The 17,197-nt window shown below is 41.3% G+C and overlaps 1 protein-coding gene across 1 annotated transcript in view; it reads right to left on the bottom strand.

Annotated features, from left to right (window-relative positions):
* The window catches only part of KCNQ1 (potassium voltage-gated channel subfamily Q member 1), a 363,013-nt gene that overhangs the window by 323,633 nt on the left and 22,183 nt on the right, over nt 1-17,197 (bottom strand). The window lies entirely within an intron of this gene.

The raw sequence follows: 17,197 nt of genomic DNA, 5'->3' as shown, positions 1-17,197 counted from the left end.
CATGACTCAATTATGGATCCCTTAGGCTGTTTGTGAAGAATGAAACTATGACCATCAAAATACATTTGATTAAATAAATGACTTTTTCCCTCAATTCTGAACTGGATTTCCTGAAATATCTCTGAACAACACAGTATGTGACTTTGTACTTTTTTAAGAAAACAAAAAGAAAATGCACAAACAGGATACACATTTCTACTAGGAATTAGCTGAAGTTAGTAAATCGAAGAATGTACAATAATGAAATTACTTGTCCTTCATCCATGGAATAATCCCATATGCTCAGAATACTGTTATGTATTGCTCTTTTGTAGGTAATATCAGCAATAGTGGTTAGTGTTCAATGTTTGATGAATTTCCTGCCCATCTCTCTGCAGAAATCTATCCCAATATATATAATTTTAATGATTTTTGAACCAAACACACTGAAAAAAATCACATTGAAAAAAAATTATTCTAAACCATCCTTGCCAATAACGCAGGCAAGCAGAGACTATAAATATTTCAAATACATGATTATGCAAATGTATTTTAAAAGCCTTTAGAAGGTAATGAATCATTGAAAAATACAAGTGGAAGTGTTGTAAGCAGTCTTGCATAAAGACGCTAGATCTCAGATATTCAGAGCTGATTACAAACTACTGCTTCAGAACAACGCAGGCTTAAAGAACAGATTGATGAACAATCAAACATTAGCCAGGAAGTAAACCTTACCACCAGATGGCAGCAAACCAAAGCAGACAGCATTTTTTTTCATTAATCAAGAGAAGTTGTAGATAGATTTGTCCTCCTGAATTTTCCCACCAAAAGTACCCAAAGGTCATCTGACCTGGCCCACCACAATGAAGTAGGATCTATTACCCTCAGCATGCTAACAGATGAATGAAATGGAGGACATTCTTCGTCAGCCGGGAATCTAGACCTTACATTTCACTATGATCAATTGGCCATTTGAGAACAATACTATAGATTTTAAAGCCCAGAAGGGAAAAGGAATCTTGTGGTATCTTAAAAAATGAAATTTGACTGTGGACTAAAGCCCACTTCTTCACATGCACTGAACAGTCCTCATTTTGCAGTCATATTTGTATGGGTATTTAAAAACAAACAGAAGGATCAAGGGGCCACAACATGCCAAAAGGCAAAAATATATAGCTGATTCCAATTATCAAAGCACTTTCCATAAAAAGAAGCATATAAAACTTATTTGGAAATGAATCGTTTGAAGAATATACATTTGCAGAAGCTATGATCATTTTATGTACAAGAGCTTACAGGAAGCCTTTTTCACTTATAACGTCTTTCAGGTGCAGGACCCAGAATTACTTCCCATTATCTCTTGAATGCAAAATCTATTGTATAAATATTTTCTTTGTCTAGAAAAACTATTTCTCTGTAATCGGATATTTCCTCTTGAACCTCTCTTATAAAACCAGGTTTGACATTTTCAAAATATTTGCACTTTGGTTTCAGTAGCACAACTGGCTGTGCATATAGAGTTGCCAAAGTTTATTGGCTTACCTTACCTGACATTTTTTTCCTCATTCAGGTTCTGTTGTACTTTCCTTAAGTTTTCATGGGTCTAGAAGATCCTTGTTTGCTTGTGCCATAATTAATATTCACCATTATATAAGCCTTTTCACAGAAAACCTTTCTCTTCCATACTGAATGTGTGTAAAATGCCAGTGACCCTGGAATTCCTTGGTAGTCTCCCATCCAATCTCATTAATTGCAGTGGTTTTGCACTCTTTTTGTGTAGGAAAAGTCCAGGAAGGTTTCCTTGTGACTAGGTAGCTATTTCAGGCTTTATACACAAATATGCCAAGCAAAGTATGTCTAATTTACATTTTGCTCTTTTCTATAGAAAATTTAATATCGAGAGATATATTTGGAGAGATGTATATATAGCTACATGTGCCATCTGTCTCTTTTCAGCTGTCTGCCGGTCCCCTCCCAGTGTTAGAACTGGACGCCATCCACCAAATTGTGGGTGGGTTGTATCGCTGCTACTGTTTTTATTGATTTATGTATTTTAATGATATTATTCAATGTTTTTGTACTTTGGTATTTATTGTCTGTACACCATTCTGAGCCCTTTGGGGGAGAGCAGTTTATTAAGTTGAATTAATAATAATAATAATAAGGTCATCCCAGTGGTAATCGGCATGCTGGGCGCCATCCCAAAAACACTAGGGCAGCACTTGAAACATCTTCGAATTGACAAAATTAACATCTGTCAAATTCAGAAGGCAGCCCTGCTGGGATCCGCACGAATATTACGCCAATACATTACAACTTCCTAGGCTTCTGGGTAAGGCTCGAATTGTAATGAAGGACAACAACCAGCTAAAGATCTGGCAGCTGTGAAATCTACAATAATAATAATAATAATAATAATAAATCTGGAACTTTTGTTGGTCTGATGTCAAAGTGCTCAACAACTCCAAAATTCACTCTAGGAGTGCCTCAGCCATATTCAGTTGAAATGTACCTATGCTCCTCTAGGATTTGGGTCTGAAAAGAAAGCTCTGCAAGACTCATGGAGGAGCTGTCTGTGCTCAGGGCAGGGGTATATCTACTAAAGATGGAGCCCAGAGCAAGCATTGCCCAGTGTTGAGGTCTGCCCCCCTCAACTCCACATGGAGTTGCGGAGGAGGGCAGTTCAAGACTGGGCTTGGCCAGCTCCAGCTTTAAACTATGGGCTCTACCTCCATTCTCTAATATTGGCTCAAACCATACTGGGACAGGAAGGAAGGAAGGAAGGAAGGAAGGAAGGAAGGAAGGAAGGAAGGAAGGAAGGAAGGAAGGAAGGAAGGAAGGAAGGAAGGAAGGAAGTTTAGGGGCTTCTTAAGGTATGCTGGTCCCAAGATTTATAAGGTTCATAGGTCTTTAAATGTCAATACCAGCCCCTACAATTGCTCCTGGAAAGTTCACCAGCTATTTGCAAGATGGCACCTTAAGAACACTTTGCTCAGATGAGCAATATTGTTATGGTAGAATGTACTAGGAGAGGTGGTCCTAGACATATGTGGAACTAAGCCATTAAAAGGCTTGTATTTGCGAAGTGAGATAAGCTCAGATAAGCAAAGCTGTCACAGTGGAGAATAGGAGGAGATGCAATCCCACAGATATGACAATCCAAGACCATAAACAGCTTTGTATGTTATAGTCAGTACCTTGAATTTTACCCAGTAACTGATGAGTAGCTAATGGAGTAACCACAAAAAGGCTTCTCTTATCCAGCAGGCAGGCCGGCAATCTGATACAAAAGGTCCTTGCTATGTACTTGTGTTCTATTCCTGGTAATATCTGTGAATTTAAGGAGGGAGGATCTGGTATCACCAGGATGGACTGGGAAGTCAAATGCCCCTGAAAACATCCCCCTGACCCAGGACGAATGTTCAACCCAGATAAGTCTCAGATGTCACTTGGCTTGGCCACAGTATGGCCAAATTAGTTACACAATTATGGTCAATGTGCCTGTATACTGGAAGATTTCAAATACACACACACACACACACACACACACCAAAATTCATAGAACATTCAGAAATGATAAAAAATAGGAGAAGGGGAACAGAGAGAGCTGAATGAAATGATAAGCTGGCACCAAGGAGGAACTTTGGGGATGGTGCAGAAGCATGGAAAATATAGTAACAAGACTACACAGCAAGTGAAAATGTTTTGAAAACATTTCAGGCTAAATAATTGTTTTAAAAGGGAATTAATTTAAAATGTTTTGAGGCTAGAAATAAAATGTTTTCGGAATGTAAGGGGGGGGAAACAGTGCAGAACTCCATAGAGTAATGTTTTATTTTCTGCCTCAAAACATTTTAAAAGGTTTGTGTGGGAAGGACACAATAGAACTATTCCAAGCCACAGAAACAGAGTCCACAAAAATCTTGACTATGCCAGCAAATATAGGAAACAAAATAATGGCCCACAGACTGGAAATGGAGACTGGGAAGGGTAGCCATGAAAGAGCTAGAAAAAATTCTTAAGTGTAAAGACGAGTTACTGTCAACCAAGTTTAAATTAATTCATGCCATAGTATTCTGTATTACTATGTATGGGTGCAAATGAAGAGAGCTGACAGGAAGAAAGTCATTTCCTTGGAAATGTGGGGTTGGAAGGTAGTGTTACAGATACTGTGGACCACCCAAAAAATGATAAGTGGGTTCTAGATCAAATGAAGCCTAAAATGTCCCTAGAAGCTAAAATGACGCTGTCATATTTTGATCACATAAATAGAAGACAAGAGTCACTGTAAAAGACTATAATGCTAAGAAAAGTTGAAGGCAGCAGGAAAAGAGGAAGCCCCAACATGAGACGGATTATAAAGGAGGCCAAAACCCTCAATTTGCAAGACTTCAGCAAGGCTGTAAACAATAGGATATTTTGGAAAACGATTCATAAGGTCGCCATGAGTTGGAAGTAACATGACAGCACTTGACACATGCACACAAGAAATGACATGTATCCTGAATTTCACTTGCACACTTCATCTAAACTTGGCTTAATTAAAGCTGTCATGGTAATAACAATACATCCAAGATAATTTGTTGTGAAACATATATTTGTTTCTGTGCAGGATATCTTCGCTATTACTTCAGGGCTTCTAACAATAGCATTATTTCCTATTTCTCCTTCTGTAAGCAGGAGGAATTTTGCTCTGACATAATACGCGAGACTATTTAGCCTTTCCAATGTAATGAACCCTTGAACACAGGTATCACAGGTATCCCCCCTGGCCACTGTAACTGTCAGCAGCCCCATACATGCACAAAATATACAGAGGGAAATCAGATCAGCCGTATCAGATGTTTTGCTGGTCCTGACGTTTGAGCTCTAGCTCAGGAGAAACAGAGCTCCCATTTCCAAGGGCGGAACCCTTGATCACTTGACAATGCCAAGCCTGAGAAACTAACCAGACCTTTGAAACAATGTTTCAACCATTAATTCTTCAAATTTCCCTTGCCTACTTTTTTGGACAAAGTGTTCTATCTTACCGAAACAGTAACTTTTAATGTGGCAAATATTTAAATCAGCCATCATTATGAGTCATGCTGTTCCTCTAAAAGATATTTAAAGAAAAACGTTCCATGCGACCATTACTATTACCCAGAGATTTAATGAGATTTAATTTTTCTAAAGACTTCAGACAAAAAATGATCTTCCTATGGACAAGCAAATTATTAAGATATTAATCATGGGTGAGTTTTATCTAATGCTCTCAAGGTTTTATGTAGTCTGTACAGAATAAGAAATGTTATTGTTAGTTTTATGCTCAAGTTAACTTCTGAGTGAAAGAAGTAATAAAAGTCATGAAAATATAAGCTATTTAAACCATAGAAGAAATCTATTTCATACGTTTGAGTATTCCAATATTTCTCAAATGGTATACATTGCCAAACTGCCCTTGGGTAAACATACATTCATGTGTCTGCTGTCACAAGATGTCAGATTTCAGTTTCAATTCAAAGTCCCCAAGATTAAGCTGCAAGTTGTCAGTGTATATTTAGACAGTGTTGGTAGAATGTACTGAAATAATCTTCCAGCGTATCAAGTCTATCTGTCTGAGCAACACATATTCATGATGCAAACTAATTAGGTTTCAAGACAGATGCTTTCCAAGCTATTCCTGGAAGTTTCTCAAATATACAGAACTCAAATATGCAATTTGCCCGATATGTGTTAGGTCACAGGTGGACTCACAGTGAGACATATACGGGGATAGGCAGGGGGAACTTCCCTAAACCGGAAGGGAAAGGGTGCTTCTACTGCAAGGAGGGAAATGGTGCTTTCAGTTTCTCTCCCACCTGGTTTTTGCCAACAGAAATGGTGGCAGGGCCCCCATTAAATTCTCCTAGTGCATACCAGGAAAACCAGGCAGGAAGGACACTGGAAGCTCCCTCTCCCCCTAACAATCCTCTTCTGAGAGGGATGGGTAAACAAGTGCTGTTTAACAGAAGTTCCCTCAATATTCCTCAGACTGCAAGTCCAGTTGTGCACCCATAAACAAACATGTGCCAGGCATATCAAGTATTTGAGCCCTCAGAATGCTAATATCCACACCAGATTGTAGCACTATATAGCATATACTGCAACAGGATCATAAAGGCAACGACATACAAACTCTCCTATAGCATCCTTTCACTTTGTTGTCCCAGAATAAATCTCAATGAACAGTAGTTTCTATTTAGAGATTAGTGAACATGATTTGTTTATTAGAGAACTATTTAGAGATAATTGAACATGTTTTATTACTATAGATTATTCCATCACTTCTCTAAGAGGGAAGGCCTTTGATAAAGCATAAGACTGTAACCCACCCAGGCTTTCTGGCACAGGGTGGTAGAGAATTCATGGCCTCTCTTAGTGAATAAGAGATTCAAAAGAAGGCAGTATTGTATTGACTGGACAATTAGTAAATTAAGTGATTTCCTCAAACACTTAAACATGCAGTAACCAGCATTTGTGCTCTTGCTCCATCCTTGTGCCAATCACAGATGTTTAACAGGCAGCTAGGTAAGAGACACACTCACTGAATTTCCATTCTGGGTACTCCTGCATCTGTTGTATTGCTGAATGTCAAAAACTCTGGAATATCACAGGAACCCACAGAGAACAAAGGGAGCAATCACATTGAGGAACAGTTGGTTTGGCACTCATCACTGCTGCTGATATTGCTGAACTTACTACTGATCAACGTCATTTCCTCTGCAATTGTTGGAGGGCTGCCCAGTTGCATAGAGGGAGATAAAACAGATATGGGGAGTGTGGGGAGTAAAGGAAAGTACTGACAGTACATGGGTCTCTGGCAAGTGAATTGAAAAGGACTGCTACACTCAACTTCACCATGCTCAACACCTGCAAAGTTGAGGAACTTTTCTGCCTGTACCTGCTGCTGTGATTCCCACTGCTGCCAAGTGTCATTTCAATTTTTTTCAAGACCAGAGGAAGAACAGAAGTACTGCCAATGGAATTTAACTCCATGATGATGATCCTATAGTCACATCAGAACAACACTTCTCTCATATCTTGTTGGCATTTGGGGAAAACTGTGCAGAAGCACAAGAAAACACAACTGTTGCTGCCAAATGCAAATACATGGCAGTGAAAAGGTGAGTGTGTAAATGGGGTATGTGCCCACAGCAATATTATATGAACATAGCACCCAAGATAGAGCGATTTATATCATTCAAGTTTGCAGAAATTTGCATAGAAATACAATGGCAAAAAAAGCTTTTAAAAAGATTATAACCAGTACATGAATGTATTCTCAAATGGGAGCATTTAAATCTCTCCTTTTCTTCTTTTTCATATTTCTTGTTTTTTTTCTCACCCATTTACTTTTTTACATTTTAGATTTATATCCACACACACACACACGCACACTACACAGGGGCTCGGAGCGGTTAACAATAAATTGGCTATACATTTAAAAACAGAAGCAGTTAAAATAGAATTAAAATCCACAAAATAATATAAGCAATACGGATGACACTCTAAGCTCTCAGCAGAGAAGACTCCTGAGAATCACAAACCCTCCACAAAGTGTGTAGGAAGGGGGACTGAGGGGCTCTGCCCAGTGATTGGTGGACGAACCAGAGCAGCCAAAAGTCCTCAACCATTTGCCTGGTGGAATATCTCCATCTTGCAGGCCCTGCAGAACTGGGCCATATCTCACAGGGACCTGTTCTCCTTAGAGAATTCCAGCAGGAAGGGATCATGGTCAAAAAGGCCCTGTCTCCACTCTAAAATGATTGGACTGCTCTTGGGCCAGGGACTTACAATAGACTAGAACAAAGTGTCCTGGGGTGTGGGGGGGCACACAGCAGGAAAGGCAGTTTTGCAGCTATGAGGATTTCAGACTGCTGAGGATATTAAAGGTTAAAACCAACACCTTTAACCTAATCCAAAAGCATATCAGCAACCAATGCAGTTGCTTGAGAATATCCTCCAAGGCATCCTTGTTAGGATCCACACAGCCACATTCTGGACTTTAGGGAGACTGATGCAGAGAAACTGAGAGGAAGAAGGAATATGGAAAAAGAGGAAAATGAAAGAGCAGAAAAGGGCTGCTTTAAGAAAGAGAATGTTTGTGCATGCGCGGATACGCTTGCGGTGTAAATATAAAAGGCTCGAGATCATGCTAAACAAACTGGAGTATTTCCTCCCATCTTCACCCAATTCCTTCACAGAAACGGGCAGCCATGCAAAGGGAGAAAACTGGGATAAAATATACCTGGATTGTAAGATACCGATTGTACCCCAGTATAATTGTGCCATGCAGAAACAGCCTTAGGGTAACAGAAAAGGCATATTACACTGCTTCCTAAGAGGTGAGCAAATTAGTGGCAACCCTTCTGCTTTATCAGCTTCTTCTGTCACTAATACATTATTTCACAGAAATTTCATTAGTAAGCCATCCACGTTGGCAAGAGATAGCCTGTTCCTCCTTAAACTCACCTTTTGCATTTCAAGCAAAGGTATTTTCCTCTTTGTGTTGAAAAGGGTTGGCAGCAAGTATGGAAAATTACGTTGCCTGTAATTTTCAGAACAACAAAATGCATGATAAGGTGCTGCTGACAATATGACGTAGCAACATAATTAAATTTGTCTTTAACAAGCATTGTTCAAATATGACCCAACCATTTCAGATGAACTCTGCAGCTTTGATACGAAGGGAACAATTTTGATATCTGTAGTTGGGTGATTTGGAGCTATAAGCTCTCCACGGCATTCCTCTGCATCAGATACATTGGTACATAATATCAGTGTCAACTATCTCAAATTAATAGTTTAAACAGCCTTTTTTTTGCCTTTTTAAGCAAACAGAAAATTATTACTGCTTCTTAATCTCTAAACAGCTTTCTGACTAGAAATGATCTATTTATTTCCGATATGTTCTTGACAGAATATTGACTGGCATTAGCAAACAATTCTCTAAAGTAACATAGTGAAACTAAAGTTACAGCAGAATTTCAATTTTTAGACACAAAAATATACAAAATGTTCTGCATCATCAGTTACATAGAAATATGTTAACAGTACAGTCTCAGTACAAAATATTTTAAAAACTGAAGAAAAAAACAAAAAGCCTTTTCAATTGATAAAGATGACTGAAAAATTAAAATTAATGCCCTTTATGGGGGCTCAAAATTTGAGGCATCTGTCGTAATTCTCATGAGATGATCTCAATAGTACACAACACTCTGTCTGACCTGGGTGTCTCCCCACTACTGTACTTAGTTAGACTGAATGTCCTGAAACCCTTATGAAAAGGACTACCCAGTGACATCTGCTTTCTCAGCCAGGGCATAGGCACATGTTAAGAAAGTAATACCCTAATAAGGAACTTCAGGATCTGAACTTATTACATACCAGGCTCTGTCAGGTCAGAGGTGGTATGTGCCACCTCTAACATTGCCAGATCCTTGTGACGTTAAACTTCAACTTAGAAAGGATCTTACTGTCTGCAGCTTAAGGCTGAAGTGGTTCTTTCCAGATTCTATTTGTTGCAAACAATAGTGTTTTACAGTACTTCAGAGTTAGGAATGCATCATTATTTGCTAATAAGCCACAGCCACTTTGAGAATGACAATCATGTCTGCTAGATGTTACCAGCAAACAATTATCTAACCCCCGAGGCTTTATTTTTTTTAGTAAATAAACGTATTCCTTAGCTTCTCTTAGCACACACACACATGCACACACACATATACACACACGAATAGATTTTATTTATAACTCATCCTCACCTGGTAAACAGGCACAGAGAAGGGTTACATCGTACATAACTACATAACACAATTTAAAATCACATTTAAACAATTAAAAATCAATCACTAATAAATATTTCCTGAAACTGGCACCTAATATTATGATGGCATCTCAGAAGGATGCTCTACTCCTGGAGCTATGCGATGGTCTATCAAGAGGGACCAACCACCAGAGATAAAAAAGGCAGGGAGGCCAAGTTAGAAATTATTTTTGTCACTGTCCTCAACCAATTACCTGCTAGAACATTCCATCTTGCAGGCCCTCAAGAACTGAGCTAAGTCCTGCCGGGCCGGGGTCTCACTAAGCAGAGAGTTCCACTAGGCTGGGGCCAGGACCAAGCAAGCCCTAGCTCTGATTGAGGATAAGCAGCAGATAATTTTAGGATCAGAGATCAATAAGAGAGTGATACCAGTAGAGCATAATGCATTTTGAGAGGTATATAGGGAAAAGGCTCCCAGCACATGTGTGCCGTGCTGGGGTACTGTCCACATTGCTACTACTACTTATTACAGGTAGAGACCTGTAGACACTCCTAAAACATCCTGTTCTTAACTGCCTTACTTGGATCTTGCAAACTGAAGGTCGTGGCTTCCTTTTCAGAGTCAATCCATCTCATGTTGGTCTTCCACTTTGCATGCTGCCTTCAACTTTTCCTAGCACTGTTTTCTTTTCCAGGGAGTCTTGTCTTCCCATAATGTGAACAAAAAACGATAGCTTCTATTTAGTCATTCCAGCCTTCAGGGAAGTAAATCTTTTCTTGGAAGACTAAATATTTCTTCTTTCAATGTCTTGCAAAAACACAGTAGGAAAACTTCTTCCTAACCTTTATGAAAACTTGCTCTTGAAAACTATACCCATTAAGTTACAATACCACATGGAAAGATGCCAACAATCAAACCAGGAAAAAGGAAATCCCCTGCATCATCATCATTTCAGTAGAGCTGTCTGAGAACTTTACTTTTCAGGATATATAGTTTACAGATTACTTTGCCTCAAGGAATACAAGAGAAGATTAAAATGCTTCCTGGGTTTTGAATCAGAATAAATGCGAACATCTTCCTTGTGTGCAACTGGCAGTGTATCAAAAGAAAGTTCTCATCTCGGTTATCTCACATGTTTGTATTCCTTTTGAAAAATGTTCCTTACCCTGACAACAGTAGATTAATTTCTTCTCTTAGAATGTAAATATTCAGATGGCCAGCCCCATCCACACCTCTGAGAAGTTTCAATGGGCCGCACCGCAAAAGGCTGACCTAACTGCAGATTGTGGCTTGACGGCACAACGCTGGCAAAGGCCAGTAGGGAGCCAACTAGCAGCAGCAGAAGCCAACCTGCCACTTCCAGTGGTGGTTTCCCCCCCACTCTGGATGGGGCTGTAAGATTTTAAATGGAACATTAAACAACTGAGATATTCCATTCTGGCAACCTATATTTATGAGGCAGTGTTTCATAATGGTTGGAGTACTAGACTAGGATCTGGGAGGGCAAAGTTAAATGCTCACTCTGTCATGGAAACACAGTTGGTGATATTGGGCCAGTCACATAATCTTAGCCAAATCTGTCTCATGGTATTACTGTTGTGAGGATAAAATGTATGAAGGCAGAACAATGTTGTAAAATATTTTGGGTCATAAATGAGGCAAAAGCCACTTGACTCCCATCCATGCACATTCTGTCTCTCCATACTCATGTTCCACAAGGCATGGTAGCCCTGCTCACAAGCTGCAGTGAATACACAATACATGTACAGTCTACACTTTAATTTTCCTTATTTTATCTCAAGAATTGTTTAATTCAAGAATTATTGAGTAATTATTTAACTCAAGGATTATTGAGTAATTCTTATGTACCACTCAGGTCAGTGATGGGGAAACCTATGGCACGAGTGCCAGAGGTGGCACTCAGAGCCCTCTCTGTGGGCACAGGCGCACAGAGTTCATCATGGGGGGGCAGAAAATCACCCCCCCCACACACACACACATCTAGGCTGGCCTGGGCCGCTGGGCACAATGCCCCACGGCGAGCAGGGAGGACTCAGCTGGCAGGCCTGGTGCCTGTGCTCTGGGTGGCTGATGCCCGAGGGGGGGGCAGAGGAGGTGTGAGGGTGCTGCTGGAGAGCATGGCAGAGCCGGTGCACGGGACTCTGGTGGAGGCTAGAGCAGCAGGCTACGGGGGAGGGCAGTGGGGTGGGGGGTAGAGGGTGGGGTGGAGAGCACTGGAGCGGAGAGCAGAAGCTGGCAGCGGTTGGACGCCAGGACTAAAACCTCGAGGAAAATTATTCAGGTTAAATTGCCAAGCCAAGTTGGCATTTCTCTTTGCAATAAATAAGTGGGTTTTGGGTTGCAATTTGGGCACTCGGTCTCGAAAAGGTTCACCATCACTGACTCAAGTCATGCACATCTGGATAGGGGTGAGCTTCAGCTTTGCCAAACCAGAAAAAAAAAGAAAAATACACTTTCAGCAGAAAAGTTTGGGGGGGGGAAGTGTGGGGTTTGGGGGCTTTTTGGGGGTCTTAGTAAAGCCTTTGGGGAATCTTTGCAGGATCCTGGGAGAGCTGTTTTTTAAATGAAGAGGCACCACTTTTGCAGAATAGCTGTGTCCTAAGAACCCCCCTAAGAACTGTCCTAAGAACCCCCAAGTTTGGTAAAGATTGTGTACTGGATCCAATTTTATTGGTCTTCCACTGAAGAAAAATATAAGAGCCAATATCCCAATATACCACAAATTTGGTGCCTCTATCCTAAAAACAGCCCCTCCACCGAGCCATACAAAGCTTTTCTACAGACGACAATGAACCTATGACAGATTGGAGAATCTTGCAGCAAAAAGGGTTCTCATAGAGAATAATTGGAGGGGTTTGTCCCTATTATCAACTATGAGAAATCTTTGTGAGGCTCTGCGGGGGAGGGGTTTTTTAATTAGAGGCATCACATTTGCAGTGTAGCTGCTGGTGACTCTCTGAAGAACCACCAAGTTCAGTAAAAACTGGGGTAGGGGGACCAATTTATTGGCATCTATTTTTCCTCCATTTTGGGGTCAATGAAATTTTACCACCCAATCTTTCCAAAGCAAAGATTCCCCATAGAATATAATGGAGTCAAAACATTTTGGCATTCTTGAAAAAAGTGGGGGGGGGGGATCCATACCAGTATGCAGATTCAACCTTCTTCAGAGATACTAAAACAGTAGGGGGTTAATATACCTGAATTTTAAAAAACCAAACAATTTTGATGCATACTCCTACATCTGAATATGTCATCTAAACCACATATTTACGAAGGTACTAGTCCTCAGTTATTTATAAAGTGAATGCCTGTTGGCTTTCTTACAAACAGCTATACACAGGATGAAAGTGATTTCACTGTAACATGTGAACAGGGTGGTGTGACATATCTTCAGCCATTTCTCATGTGCAGTTTTAATTAAAATAGAACCCCATGCAACATAGACCACTGACTACTTCTTCCTTCTTGCAAGATGTAAATGATTACTAGCTTATGAGAACTACATAATAAGGAAAGAAACACAATGGATGTCACTTCATACAGATATCACTGTAATTGTGCACTGACCTATGTGAATGCTCTGGCAGAGGGGAGAACAGAGTTGTTTTTATATGCAACCAACATGAGAACTAGCAAGGTGTGTGTGGGGGGGGGGAGGCTTGATTAATGTACACACTTTATTGCCTGGCATTCAAAGATCGCATGTTCTACTGGAAGTTTCATAGAAATTCTCCTCCCCCTTCTGTTTTTCAAAGCTACACAATTTCACTTCAATTTTCCAATAGCAGTAAACACAGTTAGAATGCTTGCAAGATATTTATGTTCATTCATTCTCATGGCTAATATGCTGCTATTGAAGTAGACTTTAACCTCATCACAAACACAATATGAATCACATCCTAGAGTGCCTTCCATTGTCATTTTCTTTTCCCCTAAGGTTTCCCTCCCCAAATGAATTCTTCTCCAGTGCACTATTTCATTCAATCAGCCTCAAAGATTTGTTGTACAGATTGTAATATCCTTTCTGAATTAATAAGGATCATATACATTTCAAATAGTACTAATGCTACTACTGTGAATAATGAAACTATTACTATTACTACTTGCTAACAGTCCTCAAAAGGAGGCCAGATTCCATTTCTGTATACTGATAGCAGGAATTAGCACCCCCGTAGAAGCCAACAGGAAAGGAGTGAGGGATAAAATCTGCCCTTGCATGCAATACTGACTGCTTCTTCCATCATGTGTCACTGAAAGCTAGACTAACTCAACAGAAAAATCATGGCAACATTCAAATCCTGTCAAAGAATTGTGAACTATAGAACCTTTTACATCATTTAAAAATATACAGATGAAAAATACTGATGTTTTAAACAATGAAATTCTTTCCCTCTTTTTACATTTGAACTCTTGATTGTTGCTGTTTGGTATTATGCTGGAACATCTGTAAATAAACTAAAAGTACATTTTCCCAGTCCTATCCCATTCTGTAGATATTGCATAATAACCAGCTGAACTTAGTTTCTTTTATAAACAATATCCTGTCTCCTGGATATCCAAATTTCTCAGAGTGAATGGGCTGCAACTATATGAAAAAACTAGCGGTACCCGGCCATGCGTTGCTGTGGCTGTGTGTGGTAAAATGGAAATGAAAGAAAAGTAAGCCTGTGTTAATGAAGCCCTTACTTTTCTCATAGTGAGAATCGATCAGTTGATCCCTGTGATTGTGCTTCCCCTCCCTAACAGATGGCCATTAAGGAAAGAGGAGCTAAGCGCATCCCTATCTCTGGAGGAGATAAACCCGCCTATACTACTCTAGAAGATGTGTCTTGCTATGTACATTTAGGTAGACATTGTCTTTTTCTCTCATAATTTGAATCCATTAGTGTGTTTCCTAGATGTAAATGTTGTACCCTGGATTCACAGAGGGAGAGGTAGAAGAAGGCAGTTGGCATCCTGTTGCACAATTGCTTCAAAGTGGGTTTTGGAATTCTGCATGGTAAAATGCAGTTGGGTAGCGTATCAAAAGTGATTTGAAAGTGCATGTTCTGTAGTGTGAAGGGCGTTATGCAGAGGCAGAAGAAGGCAGTTGGTGACACACAGCCAAAGTGATCTTCTGGCACCATGAGCTGGGGGGCAGAGATGTGGGTAAGTGAGATGGGGAGGGGGAGAGGCATGGCTTTGGGGCATGTGTGTGGGGGGGCAGTTTTTGTATGACTGGCCAATGTTGGGGGGAGAGTATATTATTCCTTGGCTGAAGTAGGCATGGGGGAGGGGATTCCGTTGGAGATCTAAAGGCTGCCGTAAAAATTCTGATGGAGGAGTTAGCTGGAAAATTAGCCAAAGAATGCCCCCCCCCCGCTCCTTCTGTGCATGTATGCCGGGTTTCCCTGCCTCCCCGTGAAATAACAGGTTGCAAGCTGAAAGGGAGACCCACTCTTTGGGGCAATCTGCCTCCAGAGATGTCCATGGTGTGCAGCAGCTTTTTGGGGTGCAAAGCATGGGGGGAACCCAAGAGAACAACCACTTGTCCCCTGCGTCGAGTGGAGCAGCAGGCGCCATTGCCTGTGCTGCTGTGGAGCTCAAGAGGTGGTGTTTGGGGGGGTCTGCTGGTGGGAGGGGTCATTTGCATCGCTTGCATGTTAATTCCAGGATGCAATGGAGGGGAATAATGCATGCAGGTGTCCCATGAAACACTGCACAGTCCAGTGAGGGGAAGAGCCCTTACTTTTGTCATGTAGAAGATGTTTATTTGCAGGGGGCAAGGGGCGATGCTGCGGCGTCAGTGTGGCGGACATGAGGGACAGCTCAAGGGGCAGCATAGCGAGGCGTGGAGGCAGGCTCCTTGTAGTGGGCATGAGGGGCAGCAGAAGTCGCCGCAGAGTTAGGCAGGGAGCATGGTGCATTGTTGTGGGTGTTTGGGGCAGTGGAAGTTGGGCCAGAGGGAGGCACGGAGTTTGCGCGGCGGCAGAGGTTGAGCCCGGTGCATCAGCGATGGGGCCGTGAGGGGCAGTGGAAAGTGGCGTGGAAGTAGGCGGCTGGGAGTGTGTGGGTGCGGGAGTGAAGCGTGGTGAGTGAGTTGGGCACGCAGACGGATTGCCATTGTTGGATATGTGCAGCAGGAGGTGGTGGGTGGAGGGGCTGGGTGGTGGCAGCAGGTGGTGGAAGAATGCAGTGAGGCAGCTGTAGGCGGCGCAGCCAATCGGCGAGGCAGCATGAGGGTTTGGCAGTGTAACGGGCGCAGCGTTTGGTGGCGGAGTGGGAAGTGGTGGGGCTGTAGGTGTGGGGGGATTTTACCTGGCTCGGGTGCATTACCTGAGGGAGAGGAGGTGTGAAAAACATGCGCGCATACATGAGCGACGGCGTGTGAAATTTTGAGAGATTCGGTCCACTGGTTTCTGAGTTAGAGCATGACTCATAAACGAACGGTTAGCTTTTTATATATATAGATAATTTCCAGAGTCCTTAGGATAACGCAGTGGAAAGCATTCCCCATAACGAATTACACAAGTTGCAAGCTAGCCGGGCAGTTTGTAGCAGCATGTTCAACTGAAATAGAAGTTGATGGCTTGAAGGTATGGAAGAGCAATCAAAAATATTCACTCCATTACAACTTGTCATATCACCTAATATCAACTTAAACACAATATTGTTCAATGAAGAAGATCCATACACACCATTGAGAATACTGAGCAAAGTGCATGCTTGTGTAAACTACATCCCAAAGCCTCCTGATAATTGTCATATTTATTCATGCTTCAGTAACATTCAAGTGAGATTACATTTTAGGACTACCAATGAAGTCTGTTCCAAAACTTCGGAACTGAATATAACCACAACTGGAACAAGCAGAGATAATATTTTTCATTGACTTCCTAACTGTTTCCAGGCACAATTCAAACTAGTTTTGATCTATAAAACTCTAAATGGTATAGGAATGAGGATCTAATGGATCTTCTATGATTGCTCTTCTACTATCCTGCCAGGGCAGGCCTTCTTTGGAGGACAATTTCTAAATATTCTCAGCTCTGTCAACAAGAAGAGTAGATACTAGGGAAACGTTCTTTTCATTGGTGGCACCTCAACTGTGGAACACCTGTCTATGTGACTGACAACTATACTCTTGGTTTTCATGCAGCAGCGAAGACAGCTTGGTTTTCTTGGGGCATTTATGGAGCATGGTGTAGGGGTTAAGAGTGGCAGAGTCTAATCTGGACAACTGGGTTTGATTCTCCACTCCTCCACATTAGTGGGGAGCTCATATCTGGTGAACTGGATTTGTTTCCCCATTCCTACACATGAAGCCTGCTGGCTTATCTTGGCCCAGTCACAGTGCTTTGGAATTCTCTAAGTCACAAGGTATCTGTTGTGGACAGAGGAAGGGAAAGAAGTTTGTAAGACCCTTT

Source organism: Sphaerodactylus townsendi, linkage group LG02 (genome assembly GCF_021028975.2).
Source record: "Sphaerodactylus townsendi isolate TG3544 linkage group LG02, MPM_Stown_v2.3, whole genome shotgun sequence".
In the NCBI taxonomy this organism is placed as follows: domain Eukaryota; kingdom Metazoa; phylum Chordata; class Lepidosauria; order Squamata; family Sphaerodactylidae; genus Sphaerodactylus; species Sphaerodactylus townsendi.
The sequence above is the reverse complement of the archived record's forward strand: the minus strand, read 5'-3'. Positions and strand labels throughout refer to the sequence as shown.